The following is an 8,553-nucleotide window of genomic DNA, read 5'->3' on the forward strand; positions in this document are numbered from 1 at the left end:
ATGTTCAGCAGGGCCTCCTACTCCTGGGCTTGGTGCTGCCCCTCTGCCTGGGTCTGTGCCAGCTCTAACTCCAGGTGCAGGAGGATCCTGCTGAGCTGCTCCATCTGCAGGGCGTAGCAGGCCTCCACCTTCCTCATGCTGTTCTCCAAGCTGGCCTTCAGATTTCTCATTGAGTCCAGGTCGATTTCCAAGGACTGGACTGTACGTCTCAGCTCAGTGAGCATCACCTCAGCAGTTCTGACCTCGGGGGACTGCGTGGTGACCACTGTGGTGCTCTCAATCTGCTGAGACCATTATATGTCTAGCTCCTCTTGGTTCTTCCAAGCCCACTCGTCATATTGGTTCTGGATGTCTGCCATGATGTTGGCAAGTTCCTGAGATTTGAGGACATCTACCTGCACGGCCAACCTAGAGCTGGCAATCTGGCCTTGTAGGCCTTTTACTTCCTCTTCATGGTCCTTTTCATGAAGAGCAGCTCCTCCTTGAGAGTCTCAACCTCTGTTTCCAGCTGCGGCTGAGTGACATTGGTGTTATCAGTGACCTTGCGGAACCCATGGATGTCACTCTCCACAGACTGGCACATGGCCAGCTCTGTCTCATACTTAACTCTAAAGTCATCAGCAGCAAGATGGGAATTGTTGATCTGCAGAACGACGTGGGCATTGTCCATAGTATTTGCAAAGATCTGAACCCTCAGGTTCTCCATGATCTTGAAGCAATGGCCCCAGTCTCTGACCTGGGAACCCTTCTTCTCCAGGTGCTCCTGGATTTTGCTCTCCAGCCTCCATTTCTTGGTCTCCAGGCTCCTCACCCTGTCCAGATAGGAGGCCAGGCAGTTATTCAGGCTTTGTATGGTCTCCTTCTCGTTCTGAATGCCTCCCATTCCTGCCAGACCCCAGGCCATCCCCATGACCAGGCCCCCCAAACCCCAAGCCACCCCAGAAGCTGGTGGAGGAGGAAACAGAGATCCAGGAACCAGAGCCCCCAGTGCCTACATAGATGCTGGCTATGCTGCTGACTGGCTGGGTACCATAGCTGGACGGCTAGATGGAGCCCAGGGACCAGAAGTTGATGGAGACAGTGGAGCAAGTGGTGAAGCTCATGCTGTCCGGGGAGGATAGTGAGAGGACAGGACTCAGGCTTTGCCAATGACCAAGATTGCCAAATTTTAAGAAAATCAGTAAAAGAGCTAAAAGCTAAAGTCAAGGAATTCTTTCAGATTTTTCTATCTTACCAATGATAAAAAATATGACTGGCAAATTAAGAGGCCTGTAGGATTAATTCAAGAGGATTGATAAAATTCTAGGAAGAGAAAATAGAGGTGAATTAGATCAGAGAAGAGAGAAAAAAATAGAGGTAATAACCAAAGAAATAATAGAAGAAAATCTCTCCATGTAGAATACATTTGAACGAGACTGATAGTTAGCCACATCTCCCTGAGATTTTACGAGAAGGACGAAGAATACTTAGAAGCTTTCTGGCAGAAATAAAACAATGATGGGTTCACATACTTGCTACAGTATTAAAAGAATAAAAAAAAAATGTTAAAGGAAATAAAACAATGGGTTATAAGTGCTCTTTGTCATTCTTGTTTTCAACCTCTGAGAGACAGAGACTTGTATTCTGATTTTATTGTACTAATTGTCACATCTATTACAGTTTTTGGGTCTATCTTCTCCTAACCTTGTCACTCTTAAAACCACTTGTATTTCTTCATATGTTTATTTTCTCAACTGAAATATCAGATGGCTTCTAAACTGATTAACTTCCAAGCCAAGAAGATTCTTTTATGTAGAATTATACACATAAACAAAAAGCCTGGTAATAATTATTATAAAATTATGTGACTGTATTTTTCTTCATTTTCAAAAACATCGATTGAATGGAATTCCAATATATTTCTTAAAAATGTATTTTTTTCAGTGGTATAAACAATTCCAAATGGACAAGATAAGAAGACATACAGGCTCACTTTGTGCTAATTATGGACTTTAAACAAAGTCACTAAGCACTATTGAACACATAAAGTTCAGACAATGAGAAAATGCAAGAGTTTAATGTCTTTTTTTTTTTTTTTTTTGAGATAAGGTCTTGCTCTGACACTTAGGCTGCAGTTCAGTGGCACAATCATGGCTCACTGAAGCCTCAACCTTCCAGTCTCAAGTGATCCTCCTACCTCAGCGTCCTAAGTAGCTGGGACCACCAGTATGCACCACCATATCTGGCTAAGTTTTCAAATTTTTTGTAGGTATGGGGTCTCCCTATGTTGCACAACTGGTCTTGAACTCTTGCACTCAAACAATCCTCTCATCTTGGCCTGCCAAAGTGCTGCAATTACTGGTGTAAGCCACCAAGTCAAGCCAGTTTAACAACTTAGGTAAGTTGTTAACAAATTCTCCTACTAATATTTAGAGCAAAGTTCAATAGTCAAGAAATTAAGGAAAATCCTCAGGGTGAAAAAAGAATAAAAATAAGAAAATACAAATCCAGAGAGCTAAGTATTCAATAAAGCAACAGCTATCCTGAAAGCACTTGCTGATTTCTCTAGACAAGAGAGGTATAACAACTACAACTCAAGGCACCATGCAAGGTGGAAATTCAGATCAGAGACCCAACGTAAAGTGGAAACTTTGAAAAAAGACACAACAGTGGATAAACTAGAAAATGCTCCATCTATAGAAAATTAATATACTTAGACTAAAAATTTGTTTGTTGTTTATCTGAAATTTAAATTTAACTGATGTCCTGTATTTTTTATTTGTTAAATCTTGCAACATTATCCCCAAAGTGAAAAAGTAATGAAACTTGTCTGTTTCAGCCTTTGACTCTGATTGAACGCAGGCTGACAGTAAGAATTTCCTTGAGAATTTTTTTCTTTTTTTTTTAAATTATTTTTCTCTCCTGGAGAATTTCTAAGAGTAAGCATGTCCTCTCATGATTTTAAAGCATTGATTCATATTAGCAATGTGTTCGTAAGCCCCTGGAAAAAGTAAATGTAAATCCATGTGGAGGAACCCAACTTTAACCCAGGCTTCAGGGAATAGCAAGAGATAAATTTATAACAAACATTAACTCACAATCAGAAAACACAAAATGCATGAAGAAACAAGCACAAGTTAGTGAAATAATAAACAATAAGATCAGACTTGCAAAGACTAAAGGTGTTTAACTTTTCAGATTTAAAATACAAAATAATTAAGCATAATTTGCTTAAATAAATAAAAGAGGGTATCAGATGTATGACTAGGAGACAAGACACTAGAAAAAAGAACCAGGTATTTTTTAAAAGTTATACAGAACTTCTAGAAATAAAAGCATCAATACTTGAAATTAGAGATAAAATGAATTGGCTATGCAATAAACACAGTTAAAAAGAGATACTGGGACAGAAAATGTGAAAGGAGACTAAGAGATGTGGAATGTAATTCGCATGTACATCAGACTTCCAAATGCCAGTCAATCACACGTAATCCAAGTTCTAGAAGGGAGTAAGAAAAATAGGCCAGCACTTTCGGAGGCCAAGGCAGGTGGATAACCTGAGGCCAGGAGTTCAAGAGCAGCCTGGGCAACATGGCAAAACCCCATCTCTACTAAAAATACAAACATTAGCCACGCGTGGTGGCACGTGCCGGTAGTCGCAGCTACTCAGGAGGCTGAGGCAGGACAATTGCTTGAATCTGGGAGGTGGAGGTTGCAGTGAGTTGAGATTGGACCACTGCACTTCAGCCTGGGTTACAGAGAGAGACTCCGTCTCAAAAAAAAAAAAAGAAAGAAAGAAAGAAAGAAAGAAAAATAATAAAGGAGAGCAATACTTAAATTTTGCAGAATTAAAGAAAAACTCAATCAGTTTAAGAAAGTCAAAAAGAAGAAATAAAATGAAAGGAGGCAAAACAAATTCCTTCCTCTCCTGGATTATTATTGCTTTCTGAGGGTCCTGTAATACGGAACTCGTCTATAGAAATATACATCTAAACATTTTTGATAACAACTAATATGGTTTCTAAATACCACTAACAATTGAATTTCACATAATGAAGATAGACTAATTTCGGCTTTTTAGTCCATATTTTATATTATTATTTTTATATTATTTTAAGCTGATTTTAGTTAATAGTGATCCGATATGTTTTAAAATGTATCACATCTGGGCCAGGTATGGTGGCTCACATCTGTAATCCTAGCACTTTGGGAGTTTGAGACCAGTCTGCCCAACGTGGTGAAATCCCGTCTCTACTGAAAATACAAAAATTAGCTGGGCGTGGTGGCTGGCACCTGTAATCCCAGCTACTTGGGAGGCTGAGGCAGGAGAATGGCTTGAACCCAGGAGGCAGAGGCAGAGTTTGCTGTGAGCCAAGATCGCGTGATTGCACTCCAGCCTGGGCAACATAATGAGACTGTCTCAAAAAAAAAAAAAAAGAAAAAAGTATCACATCTTCCCAATTATGTACAAATTATATATGTGGACTTGGAAAATAAATACATTTGAATACAAGGCAAGCTTTTTGTATTAGTACTTACTCAGAAAAGAAGAAGAGTGTTTCTCTTTATCTGTTGACTCCAATGTTCATGTGAATATTTGAAATAGTTATAGTTTTAAGTATTTACTTTTTCATCAAGGCAAAATCATTTTCCACTGCATCCCATGGGCTACAATCATAGCGATGATGATGATAACTAACACTTTTTTTTTTTTTTTTGAGACAGAGTCTCACTCTGTTGCCCAGGCTGGAGTGCAGTGGTGCAATCTCAGCTCACTACAACCTCTGCCTCCAGAAATCAAGCGATTCTCCCACCTCAGCCTCCTGAGGAGCTGGGACTATAGGCACCCACTACCACATCCAGCTAAGGTTTGTATTTTTTTTTTTTTAGTGGAGACGGGGTTTCACCATGTTGGTTAGGCAGGTCTTGAACTCCTGACCTTAGGTGATCTGCCCGCCTAGACCTCCCAAGGTGCTGGGATGACAGGCATGAGCCACCTTGCCCAGTCAATAACTAACACTTACTGAATTGTAGTGGTAAGCACTAGAACAGGAGTCCACAAGCTTTTTCTGTAAAAGACCAGAAAGTAAATATTTTAAACTTTGTAGCCATGTGGTTTTTGTCTCAATTACTCATCTCTGCTGTTGAGGTTTGAAAGCAAGCATAGACAATATGTAGATGAGTGAGCATGATTGTGTTCCTATAAAAGTTTATTTATAAAAACAGGTGGCTGGCCAGGTGCGGTGGCTCACATCTGTAATCCCAGCACTTTGGGAGTCCAAGGCAGGCAGATCATCTAAGGTCAGTAGTTCAAGACCAGCCTGACCAACATGGTGAAACCCTGTCTCTACTAAAAATACAAAAATTAGCTGGGTGTGGTGGTGGGTGACTATAATCCCAGCTACTTGGGAGGCTGAGACAGGAGAATCGCTTGAACCCAGGAGGCGGAGGTTTCAATGAGCCGAGATCACACCACTGCACTACAGCCTAGGCGACTGAGTAAGATGATGTCTCAAAAAAAAAAAACAAAAAAAACAAAAAAAAAACCAGGATGGCCAGGGTCAGGACCCTGAGCCAGTAGTTTGCTGGCCTCTGGATTAAATTACTGTGAAGATTTGAATTCCAGTGAATTAATTATATCTAAGTGTTATGCTTCTTTATACTCCCTTTAAACTGTAAGCCTTTCAAATGTATAATAAATTAGTATAAAAACAAAGACATGTTAGATTTCTATTTTATTTTATTTTTTAAATCTTTTTATATTTTAGAAACAAGATCTCATTCTGTTGCCCAGGCTGGAGCAGTGATGTATTCATGGCTCACTCTAATCTTGAACTCCTGGGCTCAAGCTATCCTCCTGCCTCAGCCTCCGACGTAGCTGGGACGACAGGCACACATCTCTGAACCTGGTGAATTATTAAACATTTTTTGTAGAGACAGAGGTCTTGCTCTGTTGTTCAGTCTGGTCTCAAATTCCTGGCCTCAAGCAATCTTCCCGCCTTGGCCTCCCAAAATGCTGGAATTACAGGTGTGAGCCACAGCACCCAGCCAGATTTATTTTATACTTCCGAAAAGATTCACCCCTTATCATGCGTGTGTGCTAATGCCTTGTAACATTTTTCTATTTGAATAATAATATAATGATATCTACTATTTAGTAATGGTCGTAGACTTTGTTATGTAACAAATCACTCCCAAAATGTAGTTGCTTAAAGCAGCCAGCTACCAATCATTTGCTCTCAATCCTGTGGGTCAGCAATTTGAGTGGTTTTTGCTCACATGGGGTCAGCTGAGGTCACTCTGGGAGTATGGGCCTCACCTGGAGAGGCTGGATTGACTGGCATGGCTGGATCCTCTCTTTATGCACTCTTTTATCCCCTTCGAGACTAGCAGGAGTAGCAGAGTTCCCAGCAGCAAGAGAGGGCAAGCCTTCGTGCACAGGCACTTTTTAAGCCTGCACCATATTTGCTAATGTCCACCGGCCAAAGCAAGTCACAGGGTTAAATCCAAATTTAAGGAGTGGAAAAATAGATTCAGCCTCCTAATGGGAGGCGTTCCAAAATCACACTGCAAAGGGGCATACATGTGCATAGAAAGAACTGATAGCCATTTTTTACTAGCAAGAAAATAGTGGGCCAGGCGCAGTGGCTCACACCTGTAATACCAGCACTTTGGGAGGCCGAGGTGGGCTGATCATTTGAGGTCAGGAGTTAGAGACCAGCCTGGCTAACATGGTGAAACCCGGTCTCTACTAAAAATACAAAAAAAAAAAAAAAAAAAAAGCTTGGGTGTGGTGGTGCACACCAGCTACTTGGGAGGCTGAGGCAGAAGAATCACTTGAACTCGGGAGACGGAGTTTACAGTGAGCAGAGATCGTAGCACTGCACTCCAGCCAGAGCGACAGAGCCAGACTCCATCTCAAAAAACAAAAGGAAACAAAAAAACACTGTTATGAAAACACAGGTTGACAAAGCATTGTTACTGCCTCATTAATTTTGCTGAGAACTTTCTTCCTGACCCATGAGAGCAACTTGGTTCCTGTTCCTTCTCCAAGCTTGGTTCTTCCAGCTTTCCAGGAGTTCTCTAAGCTTTTCCAATACATTCCATTTGCTTAATATAGCCAGAGTTGATTTTTGTTGTGGGGTTTTTTGTTGCAATAAAAAATCCTAGTGAACCACAAATGGCTACTTCAGATTCTCTCACCAAAAAATAAAATAAAATAAAATAGTATCCTGATCTTATGTGTCAAAAGTGCTCTGTGATGACAACTTCACAGTGCTCTCTAGAGTGGCTGACTACATCATTAACTGCTCTTGGGACTTTATGGAAATATGTAATATTTTAAATCAATTTTTACATTTACGGTAAAAAATTTAGAAAGTTCAGAAAACTTCAGAAAGAACAAAAACAAAAATGGCCTCACCAGCTAAATGCAACTACTGTAAAATTATTTACAGAATTATTTCAAAATTGGTACAAGCAAATAATACCATTTCTCTATTTTAGATTTCTATCTAAAATTTCTATTTAGGCCAGGCATGGTGGCTCACGCCTATATAAAACTCCCAGTGCTTTGGGAGGCCAAGACAGGCAGATCACCTGAGGTCAGGAGCTCGAGGCCAGCCTGGCCAACATGGTGAAACCCCATCTCTACTAAAAATACAAAAAGTAGCCAGGCGTGGTGGCACATGCCTGTAACCCCAACTACTCAGGAAGCTGAGTCAGGGGAATTGCTTGAACCCGGGAGGCAGAGGTTGCAGGGAGCAGAGATTGTGCCATTGCACTCCAGCCTGGGCATCAGAGTGAGACTCTGTCTCAAATATAAATAAATAAAATACAATAAAATTTCAATTTTTAAAAGTTATTTTATTTTTGAGACAGGGTCTTACTCTATCACTGAGACTAGAGTGCAGTAGATCGATCACTGCTCACTGCAGCCTTAACCTCCCCAGCTCAAGCAATTCTCTCACCTCATCCTCCTGAGTACGGGAGACTACAGGTGTGGGCCACCACACCCAGCTGTTTTTATTATTATTATTATTATTATTATTATTCATAGAGATGGGGGTCTTTTATTTCCCAGGCTGGTCTTGAACTCCTGTGTTGGGATTACAGGTGTGAGCCACTGTGCCCAGCCTCTATCTAAAATCTCAGGTAGAAATTTTTCACTTTTTTTCTTTTCTACTTGGTCTTTTTCTATTTGCAGCCAGTTCTGCATGCAATAAATCTTCATCAATGTTGAACTCTGTCAGTTCAACAACAGAAATTCCTATATCATCTGTTAAACCCTGATATTTTGTTTGGTTTGTTCAGTTTACAGAATAAAAAAATCATAAATATGCTTAGGCTATATTCTCTTTTATGTCTCACCCATACTGGGTAATAAACACCTAAATTGCCCAATGTTATAGGGAGATTTTGAATCTAAACAGTCTTCAATTCAAGTTCTAGTTCCTCGCTTCTACTGGCCATGTGGTCCCAGGTATTATGCGTGATCTGTATGCTCCTCAGATTCCCTGTTTGCACAGAGGGAATAAGAATATCTGCCTTCAAGGGCAATGTGAAGATTAAAGA

The 8,553-nt window shown here is 40.5% G+C and overlaps 1 pseudogene; it reads right to left on the bottom strand.

The window, feature by feature from the left end:
- Positions 1 to 2: 2 nt before the first annotated feature.
- On the bottom strand, positions 3 to 8,353 carry LOC105552643 (annotated as a pseudogene).
- Between the last annotated feature and the right edge of the window lie 200 nt (positions 8,354 to 8,553).

This window comes from Mandrillus leucophaeus, unplaced genomic scaffold (assembly GCF_000951045.1).
Source record: "Mandrillus leucophaeus isolate KB7577 unplaced genomic scaffold, Mleu.le_1.0 Scaffold569, whole genome shotgun sequence".
NCBI classification, from domain to species: domain Eukaryota; kingdom Metazoa; phylum Chordata; class Mammalia; order Primates; family Cercopithecidae; genus Mandrillus; species Mandrillus leucophaeus.